Raw genomic sequence first — 13,352 nt, 5'->3', positions numbered from 1 at the left:
TATTACCAATTAAATGTATTAATGGTAATCTGTAAAGCTTTATTTGCATTTGTTGCCATGTAGCATATTATTTCTATTCATTATGTAGAGTCTTCTTATTAATTTTAGCTATATATTCCCATGACTCATAATTTCATGGCCAATGCTTTATGATTGCTGTATGTATGGAAAGCAGTTACTAGAGTGAGTTTTAACTTCTCTGCTAATTGTTTGAAATACTGTAATCTAAGAGACAAATTGAGAAGACTTAACTATATAAATCACCCTGAACATTTTGCTTTGAAGATATTTTCAATGTCTTTCTTTTGAGATACGGGTGGAAAATAGAAGGGGATCTAGGTTGAGGAAATGAAATAAAAAGGTACAATTAAATAAAATTATAGGTAGGACTTTATGTAATCGTCTTGCTGAAAATTATAGGTTTTCTCTATCTTGTATGAAGAAATGTTTTACCAAAAGTGTTTCTCCAGCTTCTCCTTGATAGTTATGCAGTGGCAATGTGATCTAGAATTGAGGCAATTATGGGGTAAATTTAGGCTAAAAATATACATTTACTTTGGTATTTAATAAGTGAGGCAAAAAGAAACATTTGTGAAATATAAAGACCTCAAAACTCTGTTTTCCTTTTTTATTGAACATTTTATTGTTGTTCTATTAGAGTTGTCCCAATCTTTCCCCCTTTGCTCTCCTCCACCCAGCCCACCCCCACTCCCACAGTCAATCACCACCCTGTTGTCCATGTCCGTGGGTCATTCACATGTTTCTGACCTATCCCCTTCCCTTTCTTTCCACCCTCATTCCCCTTCCCTCTTCTCCTCTGGTCACTGTCAGTCCGTTCCTTGTTTTCATGCCTCTGGTTCTATTTTTCTCATTTGTTGATTAGGTTCCTCTTCTAGGTGAGATTATATGGTATTTGTCTTTCACCATATGGCTAATTTCACTTGGCATAATATTCTCCAGTTCCATCCATGCTGTCGTGAGGGGTAGGAGGTCCTTCTTTCTTTCTGCTATGTAGTATTCCACTGTGGTACGTTTGTACCACAGCTTTTGGATCTGCTCATTGACTGATGGGCACTGGGGCTGTTTCCAGCACTTAGTGCCTGGCTTTAGAACTTGAAACTCAACATTGTTTCCAGTTTGGTGTCATGACTTGGTGGCATGCTTTCTAGAGCCTTGCACTTCTATAAAATTCAAGCTGAAATATTTTAAACTGCTAAAATTATTAAATAACTAGGCATTTGACAGTGGTAAAATAGTTTTTAGAAGTTATCTGAACAGTTATGACTTAAAAAATAACGTGTACACCTAGTCTGAGTGGATAGAAAATCAGAATAACACATCTTAGTCTTTCCTTTCAACTTCATTACTAAAAATTTGTTATTACTGAACACTTTTGTATTTAGTACCACATAAATAATTTATAGATTAAAACCTTTAAACAACATGGAAAATAAGAAGTTTTGATATTAGAAGTAACCCACATCCTTCCTACTGACTCCTTGTAAATCTTCCCAAAGACTTGTGTAAATCCTTCTCACATTTGGAAGTTTGCACACTGTCAGTCTCATGGATTCACAAAGTACTCTACTTTCCAGCTTTCTGGGTCTGTAAGAGGCAAACATTAAGCTTCTGTTCCACCAATCAAATGCACACATGGTGAGCTTTGAATGAAAAGTGAGCCACCGGAAGAAACAGGTGGTAATGTGAGGAGGTAACAGGTGGTAACATTCAGTTTGCTGAACCAGGTGTTGGGAGCCGGGTGGCAGCTACCAGACAGAGTCGTCCCTTAGGCAGGGGTTTCTAGAGAGCTAGTGTCTTTGTCTTCACCAGGGTGCTGTGCTGTAATTCTCAGACTTGCTGGAGATTCAGCCTATATCATTTCTCTCAGCAATCTGTCAGTTCTGTGAGTTCTCCTCAGTTTTATTATATTATTATTATTATCATCATTATCTCTATTAATTTACAACTAATTAGAGTGAATTTGGGGTGTGCATATAAAGGGCAGCCTGGGCACTCTGACACAAACAAAAAAAAATAAACAAAAACAGCTAATTAGGGGCTGGAAACTAAGTTCCTGGGCCAGAGTACAAGGTACCAAGAGCAAGTTCAAAGTGAGTTCATGGTCATGAGGACTAGGCGAAAAACCGTATTCATACTTGTAGCTCTGCTTTCTAATCACATGAACCAGGTAGTTCCCCCTGACTTGCTCTAACACCTCCATGCAAACAAAGCTCTGTTTCATTGATGTCTACAATCTATTGACCCACAGATATCTGATTTTCTGTATTTATTTCTCTCCTTATTCAGCTTAGATGCCCTGCTCCTTCACTATAATCACACTTTTGCATGTTCTTCAATTTCTTGCCCATTTCCCCACCATTGAATGACTCCAGTTATTTGAAGACTTCATACCTAAACTTGTAGTTAATTTCCAGAGAATAATTATAGTAAGCTTACTGATTTTTATCACTATATGCTTATAATTCCTAACCTCAAATAAGACAGAAACCATCTAAGTTAATGTCTTAATTCACTTTGTATCATGACTATGATATCCTTTTTTTCCTTCTCTTAGCACCCCATCCAAATCTCTTACTGTTCTTGTCTTACAGACAATTGATTCTATTATATTTCATTAAGAATATAGATTCTACCAGAAAATAGCTCATTCCTTTTTCCCTGGTCAAATTGAAACACACCTATATGTTCCACCTGTGCACCCGCCTTTCCTTTTCCTGCTGAGTGCCTTCTCTTACTAGAGGAAAGCACCTCCCAGAAAGACTGAGGTCCCTTGCCTTCGGGCTTTCTCCAGGACTTCACTTCTTTGGTTATTACAATTTTCTACACCATCAGCCTCCTTTCTTCTAATGCCTCTATCCTATCAAGTACACCATGTTCATAACTTTTACAAAAGTCCACTCATCTTCATTTATTTCTTCAGCTACTGCATCATTGCTTGGCTACATTTAAAATCTTCTTTTTTTTTGTCAAATGAATTACCAAGTCACCTGATCCCTATTTCACCATGAAAAATGCTACATGAGCATCTCATGGAATCCAAGGATGGTGAGGGAAGCCAGGTGACATGTCAGGCTGTCTCTGAGAACTAGAAAACCATCAGAGACCAGAATTTCTCTAGCTTGATATCTTGTTTTTTTGTGATCTTTTTATGTTTGTTTCTTTATTTACATATGTTTAAATCTTTCTTCTGGGTCCATAAAGCAGAAATGAAGACATTCTTGAAAATATTTTTGTCTGTTAAAATAGGTAAAACATTTGGTCTAGCCTTTTAAAGAAAAAAGTCCATATTGTAGATAAACATTATGCCTCAAGGTTTTTGAAATAGGATTTGTATGTTTCCTTTGAATGTCTCTAAACAAAGCCTGGCCAGATGGAGGCCAGGTAGAGTTATTTACATCTTCAAAAGACTAGCTTTTCCTTTCAATTGTCCAGAACTCTCTTTTCATGGATTTTCATGTAATGTATAAACAAGAACAGTTAAGGGCTTAGTGGGAAATATACAATATATTTCATTGAAGTGAGACATAAAACAGTGTTCAATTACAAAGAGTTTTATCATCAAGATGGTAAGTTAGATGAAAGTATTCCATAAAGATAGCCTGATCGTCTTTGCTTCTAAGTTGATTCTTTCATTGTTGATAAATACCCTTTAATAGATCATCTAGTGTTATATTTCAATACACAGACTCTGTCTAGAAAATATGTGGATTCAAATTCTTGCTTTGCCACTTACAAGAAATACTACCTTGGGGAAGTCACCTAACCCATTCATGCTTCAATTTATTCATCAGTAAAATGAAACTCTGTAAGAATTATATATGTCTTGGAGAGAATTTACTGACAAATACTAATATTATTTGTCATCATATATCTGAAAATATTTATTTTGACTTTCCATTAATTCATATTTTGTGTGGGTACTTTAGATTAGCAGGATGTTTCTATCAGGGTATCATGAAGATAATATAATAAGCTTTTCTGGAATTTTTGTTACTAATGAGAAGTCTGTCAATAGTCAGCAGGAAATATCTTTTTTCCTCTGGTGGCTTTTATGATTTTCTTTCTTTGAAAAAATATATACATTCTATGATTCAATATGGTGATAAGGTTAATAACATCATATTTGGCCTTTTTTTTCATGTGGTAAGAAAGTTTAACATGAACGCTCTTAAATTTTTAAGTGTAAAACGAGACATTCTTCACCATGGTCACTAGCTGCACAGCAGATTTCTAGAACTTGTTCATTTGCACAACTGAAGCTTTACATACCCATTGAACAACAGCTTACCTGGCAGCCAGCACTCTACCCTCTGCTTCTGGGAGTTTAACTATCTCAGATTCCTTATGAGAGTGAGATTGTGTAGTATTTGTCCTTCTGTGACTGGCCTATTTCACTCATCTTAATGTTCTCCATTAAGAAGATAATGTCACAAAAAGTAGGGTTTCCTTGTTTTTATAAGCCCCAATAATATCACCTTTTATGTATATACCACATTTTCTTTATTCATTCATCTGTTGATGTCTTGATTATTGTGAATAATGAGGAAAAGAACACGGCAGTGCAGACACTTCTCTGAGAACTTAATTTCAATCCTTTTGGAAATATACCTAGACATGTAGTTTCTGGATTATACCATAGTTCTACTTTTATTTTTTGATAACTTTTTATGCTGTTTACCATAGGCTCTAACAAGATCCTTCATTGTTTATTGCATGATATTTAATAAAATTATTACAAAAAACATAATTTTTCTTCTTTTTTCATTTCTAAGGCCCTATTATCTGCTGAAGATTGTGTTCAGTATCAGTTACAAAAAGATGAATAAGATTATCTGAAACTTCGAGAAACACATTATTTTATGATGAAGGGACATATATAGGTGATTATCATGTTCTATATACTTGGTAAATTATATATGTACTAGAAGCCTGGACACTGTGCCATAAAAACATAAAGGAGGTGGTGAGAAATGCTGCCTGTGACAGTTGTGGAAAATCTCACATGGCGGAATTTAAAATTTTATTGTATCTTCTCTATCAAGTACTTGTCTTTTTAAGATTCTGGATGACACGGAAAAGGCTCATAAACGCCTCTGCTCTCTGCTGAAGTGTTTTGCTTGTCACCAGATAAAGCCCTTGTATGATTGTTGGAGTTGTGAGCTGATCTTACTGTCTTCTCATGAAACAACTTTTCGCTTGAAAAATTAATACACTATGGTCATTCTGACCCAAGTGTTTGACAGATGTTTTCTGATAAACGAACAAGGTGAGACTGCCGCTTCAAGGCACACAACTGGTAGTATTTGAGGCCAATGATATAACTGACTTTCAAGGAGTACTTTTGGAAAACGTGTGTTTATCACCGTAGATTTTTCAAAACTTAGGACTTTTCTGATGAGATTACCAATGCTGTTGACAGGTGTATTTTTTGATATTGTATAATGAAATGTGTTAATGTGTGGATGATATGCATAACTGTGGGAACCGCTATTTTCTAAATGACCGATGCATGGTGTTAGCAAAACCTCGTAGAGTAAAAAATTTTACAATACAAAAGTAAAAAAAGGACCTACTTTGAAACCACAAACTAATTATAATGTAGTAAAGCATAAAAGGTTAGTTCGGATTTATATTCAGATTTATATTCAGTTAGTTCAAATGCATATTCAGATTTCATATTGTGATTAGTATTGTGAGTATTGGTGTTGTAAGTGAAAAGAACATCCACAATTTGTGCTTGTTAGGAATTAAAGGGATTGCACAGAGTATACTGCTCTTCTTGATATACAGTTCTGTTGTTATTTGGTTAATATATAATAAGATTATTGTTATTTTTACACTAACTAATAAATACTTAAAATTCTCAGTTTTCTTACTTAAGGCAGCAAATATCAATACATGTACATTCAAGAATTCTTTGTGGTCCTCAATAATTTTAAAAATTATTGTATAAGATCTCTGATACCAAATACTTAAAAATATGATGCTTTCCAAGACATTATATACAAGGATTTGTTGGAAAGACTACTAGTTCCTCTGTTATCATTAATTATGTAAACTCACTAAAATTGGAAACCATCCAAATATGTTAGAAGTAATTCTTAAAAACTAATGTAACCTAAGGTTATAACTGTGTTCTTTGCTTTTATATGGATAGCCATAGAAATAATATTCTGCAATATCTTGTATTCTGGACTGTGTCAAGTTGTATGGTTCTGTGATAAATTTTATTGCAAAATTTCAGGGTCAATCTTCACTGACTTTTAAGTAACTTATTTGTTGATGTGATATTACATGAAAGTAATAAAAGTGGTATATTTTAACATATGATTGTTAGTTTTAAGGTAATATTTCTACCTATGTTAGAAATGTAATGAAGATTTGGTAACAGGCCAACAAAGTTTCGTAAGGAATATATGGAAATGCAGAAAAGTAAGCAAACTAATTAGGCATGAAAAATAGTATTTTTTTCTCTGAATCTTATTTGAGATTCACAGAAAAGAACAACAATTTATAAAATATATGTAATGAATCAAGTTGGACATTATACCAGTAAATTCAGAAATGAAAAAACATTATGAAAAGATAAATATGTAAATTGATCAATTGATTCAGCATAAAAATCACATAAATTATTAGAGGCTGATGTAGCAATATGCAGAATAATTCTTTCAATCCAAAATATTTGGTTAGTAAAATGAAGAAATAAATCATTCTATATTAAAAATATATAGTAATTTTCTTCTGCTGTCATGGAAAAATAACAAAGAAATATATTGCAAGCATGACAATAACATTTCCTTAAAAAGAATCATTTTTCAGAAACTAAAACCATAATTGATTTTAAAAAATCCACCAGGCAGACTTAGAGTGAAAATGTAGAAGGAGGCAATCATGATGGATGGCTATGATGTGCCTTCCATTAAATCTATATTTGATATAACAGAGATAAAAGTGGACATTTCTCTTCCTAATATTGTTTAACTTTATATTTTCATTTTACCCATTGCTTGTGCAGTGCACACTAATTTGTGTGTTCAAGGGGAAGCTTTGTATCTGGGTTTCAGTGTGAAAAGATTATACCTTTTCTATTTTTAGCACATTCAATGTAGCAGCATATCCCCTAGCCTGCAAAGAAAAAACTGCGGTGAGCTGGATGGGTGATGGTTATATCCATGTCCTCCAGCTAAAAATGACTAGGAACACACCTGCAGTTGAATACTTGGTTTATTACAAAGCAAAGTCAGGGAGAGCACATACCATGGAAAACAGTGTGGTATCTCAGTGAGAAAGCATTAACAGGATGTGGGCTTGTGTTAGATGATTTGGAGAGGATTTAATGAAGTAGCACTTTGCCTCGATGATTATCTTAATAAACATTATCTAGAAAAAAGGAAGATGAAACCGAGGGCTGAACTGTAATTAATAAGCAAAGAGCAGCCAGCACCAGGGGATGCTTGGTCATTTTGTCATGATGTTCTTGCTTTGTCTGTGTTCAATAATCATTATGGAAGGGTCCTGGTCTTCCTGACTCATCGTGGTCACAAAGCAGTCTTGTTTGATATTGATATTCTGTGACATTGCTTGTGTCCAAGAGGAGAACACTGACACCTACCCGTGGGTCCCAGGGAGGCTTGCAGCAACATCAAGGCCTGGCTGGCTTATAGATTCAAATTTTTTAATAACAAAAGGTATGAATAGCCATTGACCATGTTCCACTTAAATTGGTTTTTGTTTTCCTTTTTTTTAAACAAAGTTCTACTACACTGGAAATTCTTAACTTACAATTTTTTATCTTTATCTCCTCATGTAGAGCTAGATTTTTCAGATAGCATGGGTTTGGGATATGAAAAAATGGATCTGTAAAGGATACTTTCAATTTTCCATTAGACATTAAAGCAGTGAATAACCAGGGTCTAAGGTTAGTTAAAGATTTCGTAGAGGTGTTAATAAATTCTTGGCTGGCATTTAATTAACAAAGGGCAGAAGTTTTATACAGACAATGATTCTAAGAAAGGACTGCCAATTTATTGGACATGGTAGAAACTATGGCTAGAACTGTGAATGCAAAGGCGGGAGCAGGAGATTTCAGGACCACTGAGCTTCACCATTCACTAGTCCAGCCCTTCCTACCAATAGCCCATCTTTCCATCCGCCATGACTGTGCTCTTGAGGGACAGACTTAAGATTCAAAAGGAAGATACATCTGCCTAGGCAACTAACATCTGTGTTGTTGGAAACATTTTGGAATATCTTATTGTGGGAACGAATATTGATTTCACTGATTTTAGGAAAGCAGTCTACTCCCCACACTCCACACTCCTGCTCTTCAACCAGGGATTATCACAGAGCAATGGTAAATTCTCTCATCAAAATAGGCAGGGTTTAGGAGCATTAATCTTTGTAATTCTCCTGTTAATGTTAACATTTGTGCATTTTGTTCTTTCATTCTAGGCAACAAGGACTTTTTAATCATTCTCTAATAGAAACAACCAGGTTTATACATTCACTTATTTAGCAAATATTTTTGAGTGCCTGCTTGGCCCTCCCTAAGTAATGGGGATAAATGGGTGACCTGACAGAGATTCCTTCTCCTAGGGAATCTAGATCAACTTTAGAGTGGTTATTTCTTTTTGATAAAAAAAGAACAGCAAAAATCAACTTCCATAACAGATTTCTAAACTTAGATTTTAAAGTATATTTTATTGATTATACTGTTACAGTTGTCTCGTTTTTCCCCCTTTCCCCCGCTCTGTCTGGTATTCTCTTTCCTTTCAGCAATCTTTCTGCCCCCTTAGTTCATGTCTATGGGTGTAATTTCTTTGGCTTCTCCATTTCCCATACTATCCTTAACCTTCCCCTGTCTTTTTTGTACCTACCAGTTATGCTTCTTAATCCCTGCACCTATTCCCCATTCTCAACCCTACCCTCTGCAGCTGATTACCCTCCAAATGACCTCCATACCTATGATTCTGTTCCTGTTCTGGTTGTTCTCTAAATTTAAGCACAGAGAGTCCCCAAACAAGTTGGACCAAAAGAGGACTAGACCAAGTCACATCATAATTAAAATGCCAAAGGTTAAAGATAAAGAGAGACTCTTAAAAGCAGTATGAGAAAAGCAGAGAGTTACCTACAAAAGAGTCCCCATGAGACTATCAGCTGATTTCTCAAAAGAAACCTCACAGGCAAGAGGGACTGGTAAGAAATATTCAAAGTCATGAAAGGCAAGGACCTACAATCTAGATTACTCTCTTTATCAAATCTATCATTTAGAATTGAAGGGCAGATAAAGTGCTTCCCAGACAAGGTAATGGTAATGGAATTCATCATCACCAAGCCATTATTACATGAAATGTTAAAGGGACTTATTTAAGAAAAAAGAGATCAAAACCATGAACATTAAACAGGTAACAAATTCACAACTATCAACAACTGAATCTAAAATGCAAATTTAAAGCAAAACAGTAGACAGGAAATTAGATCTCCCATTATATTTATACTGGGTAACTATATTCCTCAGAACTCATCAAGAATAAGTAGGTATAAGAAAGAACAAATTAAAAGTTAAATTAAAAATTAATTAGACCTATGTTTGTCTTTTTAATTCAGCTTTTGTATTATAGTTAAAAATTTAAGTCATAATGATTATAAAACTTGTGTTACATTCAAACTAAAACTAAGGTCTTGATTTTGAGATTTGCTCAGTTTAATCCGAACATTCAAATTAAGGCAATATAATTTTAAAGTTGGGATTAGTTTGAGAAGATTTGCTAATTTGGAGAATTTTTTAAACATAGTACAAAAGTTATTATCAAGATACATAATCTAGCCCTGGCTGGCATAGCTCAGTGGATTGAGCACAGACTGTGAACCAAAGCATCACAGGTTCAATTCCCAGTCAGGGCACATGCCTGGGTTGCAGGCCACAGCCCCCAGAAACCACACATTGATGTTTCTCTCTCTCTCTCTTTCTCCCTCCCTTCCCTCTCTAAAAAATAAATAAATAAAATCTTTCACAAAAAGATACATAATTTAAAGTCAAGGATTAACATTTTTTACTACAGAAACATCAACAATATGCCCAGTGGTACCAGGGCTACTTTTCCTCCTTTGTATTTAACCTTGAATAAACACTCACACATACTTTGAAAAGTTTCTCAGGATTTGAGGTCTGTCACTGAGAAGTACAATTTGAACTCTTGTAGTTTACAGCTGGCTGGCATCTTAGACATTTCCTCTCAAGCTCGGGGCTACAATGGAATCTCAGTTTTTCAATAAGTTAGAAGAGGAAAATGTAGGCAGGAAACTCTGGCAATCGTTAAATTTGGTTAGAAGACCAAAAGCAACAGAAGCAGACTTGCTTCATTTTATGTTTGTTTGTTGATTTTGGAAATATTTCTTCTCATTATGTTTTCCAATATTTTGATTCAGAAAAGGAAATGTATGTAATACATATCAGTTTTAAATTATCAACATGTGATGGATACTCATGGGCTCTCAATTTATCCCAGGAACTAAAGTATGTCCAATGTGTGAAGGAGGCCTTGATTGTTCATGCAAGACAAGACTAAATTTATTAAATAGTAGGAAACTCAATAAAGGTTTATGAAAAAAAAGAGAAGGAAATGCTGACTGACTTTTCAAGCAAGGTTAATACTAATGGGGTCTACTGGTGATAAGAACATATGCCATTTTAAGGGCTGTGCAGCCACAAAAACAACATTTTGAGGATGTCTTGAAAATCTATATTTTTTCCGCAGGTATATCTATTCTATCCTTAAAAATTCACACTGCATTATTTGTGTAATCTTCACTCTACTACACTAGCAAATATTTGTGGAGATGGAATATAACAAATAGCCAATAAGCAAAAGAAATCCGACATATTGCAGTCATTATCAGTCCCTGGATGTGAATTTTCCAGACTTGGACTAGCCAAAGACGTCTCTGGTAATAATTTTTCTTTGTGGTTTTGTAGTCTTTGGGGTATAGTAAAAAAGTTCATTTTTCTCTTCAGTCTTTGACTATGTTGTATTTTTCCCTTTTTGTTAAATTAATACTTTCTTGGATATAAGGTATTGATTTTCTAGTTTACCTATTGTCAGTTACCTATATTTCATATGGTTGGTATCTTTACGCATTTGAAATTGCTACACATTTATCAGTAGAGACAAAACAAATACATGCAGAAATATTGAAGACAGTAGTTTCTTTTCACTCAGGGAGAAGCATTATTTTCTCATTGCCCCTTGTTGGGTGTTTTTTCTAGCCATGTTGACTTCAATGTTTGGTATTGATTATGGCCTTCATGAGCTGCTTACCCATATGTTTATATGATCAGCTTCATTAGCTGTTGCATTCTGAGTTCTCTGTGAACTTTTATATCTATAACTATTATCTAAGCATTTCTCTGATGGGTGCTGATAACAGCTATTAAGTAAGTCACAAAAGACTTAAAGGTAAAAACAAATTTGCCCTACCTCTGCCTAACATTTTACTTCCACATTTTCCATACTACCACCCACTGTCCTGTCTCATTTGATACAGTTAGTTATATATTTTTCTGGCTACCCAATTAACTGCAAACTTAGAGTAGAGGGTCATGCAGTTTGTTTCTGCATCATCTGCTTTGTCTAGACAGTGACTGGCAATTGGACACAAGTCAACACAATTTGTTTGAATAAATTAATGCTTTCCTTCTATATAATGAGATTTGTTTCTGTGTAATGAGGTTTGTTAAAGAAAAGACCTATTGTTCTGTCTTGCGGTATCTGTCTCCCCACAGTATCCTGTGCATTGTGGTCACTAAGTAAATATTTAGTGATTCAAATTGGGAAATTTTCCTGCAGTCTTGCCTTATAAATGAGCAGTCACTGACATCTGTATGATTTTGAGAAGTAAAGTCTTTCCTGCAAAATATTTTCTCCTTTTCTACTATAAATCTGGAACTTGGACTTGAGATTGGCTTTCAAACACAAAACTGCAAGGAACACAACCTCCTTAACTAGGTAATCGGCTAACACCCTTTAGTGGAGCTAAACAGGGACTCAGTTTGGCATTTTCTTTACATCCTATTTGTTCAGTTTTGTCAAGAGAGGGCAGGAGGGGATCAAAATCAAATTTGTATTTCTTTGTGTCAGAATAGCTTTGAGGCAAAGGAGTAATATGGATTATAGATAAGAGCTGTTAAGCAGGCTGAATGAGATAAATTATTAACAAAATGACTGATCAATATCAAATTTAGAGAAAAGTTCCTGGGAGTCAGCTGAGGACTACCTTGGTGTTCCTTCAGGAACGAGGCATTCATTCTCACAGTGACTGCTTGCATCTCAGCACCTCTCTAGGAACTGCCCCAGCTGAAGCAAGCTGCTCTGCCCCAGTGCATGCCTGCTTTTTGAGGGCAACATGTATTCAGCAAATCGATGTAGATGTAAAGAGGCTTGGCTTCTTTGCCTCTTTTGAATTAATGCCAGGAACTCCTCAGCTCCAGAGTCTCCCATAACATCCAGTTGGTTCCTCTGCTTCAGGTTCATCACAGTTCAATCCTTCTGTCTGTCCAGTCTTGCTCTTCTCACCCTTCCTTTTAGAAGCCACTTGCATGCAAACTTCAAACGACTCAGCATTTGTTTCATGGGAATCTTAAGGCAGTGGTTGCCAGATGTTGACATAGAAAGCTGACTAAAATGGGGGTTTCAAACTAGACTACACAGTGACTGGCTGGCAGTATAAAAGTTATTTTCTTTTTCTGGAAGATGGAGCAGTGGTCATGGCGTGTAGTTGCGGCACAAACACTCAGCCTTCACTGGTGGCGACCTGGGATGGAATGTCAGTGGAAGGAAATGTGCTGGTGTGCACTCCACATCAGGTGTTTGATGGGATTGGAGGAAGTAGTGATTATCATAAATAAGATGGCTATTTCTGGGGATCATTAATGCATTCAACAAAGACAACCAAGGGTTGAAGGTGAAGAACCCCTATATAAGACAAAGCATGAAGGACAGAGAGTCATCATTGCAGCATATAAACTCTTAACTCCTATCATCAGAGAACAGCAAAAGATGAGGTTCTGCTCAGGTCTTCTTTATGAGAGTGGCAGAGCTGTAGACCTGACTGGACCTTCATTTGAATATCTGGTGTGCCAAAGTCCAGATGTTGATTGTGAAGGGGTGAGAACCTTATACTTGGAAAAACAGAACTATCTGAATAAATGCCCTCAAATCCTTGAGTCCCTGGATTCCCCTGGACCTTTATGCTCTAAAGAAGTAGTCTAGTCCTTCCCGTGAGAGGCTAACAGTCCTCCCTTTCTTTAAGGCACCACAGAGGATTCTGCC

The sequence above is a fragment of the Phyllostomus hastatus genome, unplaced genomic scaffold, assembly GCF_019186645.2.
Source record: "Phyllostomus hastatus isolate PE091 unplaced genomic scaffold, TTU_PhHast_1.1 phas_contig_58, whole genome shotgun sequence".
Taxonomy (NCBI): domain Eukaryota; kingdom Metazoa; phylum Chordata; class Mammalia; order Chiroptera; family Phyllostomidae; genus Phyllostomus; species Phyllostomus hastatus.
This window is presented reverse-complemented; position numbering follows the sequence as displayed.